The sequence below is a fragment of the Phaenicophaeus curvirostris genome, chromosome 1 (assembly GCF_032191515.1).
Source record: "Phaenicophaeus curvirostris isolate KB17595 chromosome 1, BPBGC_Pcur_1.0, whole genome shotgun sequence".
NCBI lineage: Eukaryota > Metazoa > Chordata > Aves > Cuculiformes > Cuculidae > Phaenicophaeus > Phaenicophaeus curvirostris.
Window position 1 is genome coordinate 92,044,128 of NC_091392.1, and position 1,829 is coordinate 92,045,956.

Here is a 1,829-nt window from a genome sequence, read left to right on the forward strand (position 1 = left end):
GGGAGTGGTCTGTGCAAGCAGCACAAGTCTGGCGTGAGACCTAGGGCTGAAACACACTGATGTTTCCTGTTGTGGGTGTATCAGGCCTGACGCATAATAAAAGCTTGTATGTAATCTAGGCTTCCTTCTTTGAGGGGTTTTGCAACCCAGCCAGCCAATGGGAAATCTTTAAACCCCTTGGCTTAACAGCAGTGTGAAGAACAGTGTGATCATTGCTTCTCTAGCTTATGAAGAGTTTTTACTTTAAGTGATGGAAGAAAAATCGATAAGAGATGCGTTCTGTAAGTCAGTCAGTGTGTTCAAGGGTCATAGGGCATCCTGTGCTGCCTGTCTGCTTGCCCACTGCCACATGAGACCAGGAGTTGTGTTTGCAGGGTCACGGGGAGGGGGAGAGAGTGGCTGCATGGTACAGATGGGGGGACCCTCAGGGATGGCTGGAGGGCTGGAGCGGAGGAGTTGGGGGATGGCTGCAGGGTTGCCTTTGAGTTACGGTGCAGCCAGAATTCATGGCTGGGAAAGAAGTAAGCAGGATGCATTGCCCTGTGTGCTGCTTTCCTGTACGTGTAGCCAAAACCAGTTTGTTTGACTGGGAAAAATCCCTGAACTACAATTTTTTCAAAACTATAAGAGGGTACACTGAGCAGTACTGCTGAGTGATTGCTCGTTTTCTTCTGTTCCCCTCCTCATCCAATGGTGACTGCTGAAAGAGGCAGGGTAGGGGGCAACAGCCAGTGAGCTGCTTTTCAGTGTGAGGTCAGGCTCCAGGCATGCTTAGAGGAGAAATGGGAGTGAGAGGTAAGAAGAAGAGGGGGACCAAAAAGGGTGAGGTGGGGTCTAAGGAAGAACAGTGGGCAAAGGTCTTGCTCTGTGACACAAGGGAGAAGAAGAAGTTTGGGAATTTGGTCATATGCAGGTTTCCAAAGGCAATATCAGTTATGTGGGATAGAGTCACTCTTCTGATATATACACTTGAATATACACTTGAAATATACATGCATATATTTTTCCATGTATTTCTGTCAAAAAAGGAACAGTTTGCCCCACCTAGCCTGCTCACCCACCTCTTCCTCTACTCCTTCCTGACAGCAGTGTCATAGCAATCGTATGTTAGGTACTGCTCCAAACTTTCTGCTTACAATTGGTTTGAAGTCGTGTATATGGGTTTTCATGTGTTTGTATATGTGATACCACAGGTGGGGAACTTTTTGAAACTACTGAACAGAAAACCAGGGCACTTATAACCAGAATAAGGAGCAGTGCACCAGCAGGCTTTCACCCTATGTCGCGTGCTCTTCAGAGCCTGTGATGACTCAGAAAATGCATGTGACTTGCCTGAGAGGGCACAGGTGCTTGGCAGGGAAGGGTTTGAGCACCAGGCAAAGGGATAGGAGGCTCACTGGGGTTGGCAAAGAGCTGAGACCACATGTTTTCTGATCTGGTTGGAATAGGGCTTCTTGAGTTCATCCCATGGTTTAGCACTGCATAGGTATTACCTAACTTCTAATGTTAGCTATCCTAGTCACAATGCAAGACCCATGTATCTGGAATCAGGGAAATGTTTTATTATCTCTCTGATTCTGAATCTTTGAGTCTTTCCTGAAATGTTAATTCACAGCAATGATTGTCATCCAGATCTGAACTCTCTTGTAACTAGCTCTTATCTGGGCAGTGACTCTCTAAAATCCTATCCAAATTACTGTGTACTTCTTCACTGTTGGTGTTATTAGCCTCTTGTGGATGTATTCAATAGGCTTTTGGGGTGAAATAAGCTTGTCTGCTTTGGGAGTCTGTCATGGTGAATTGCGCTGGAGCTTCTCTGCCTGGAATGA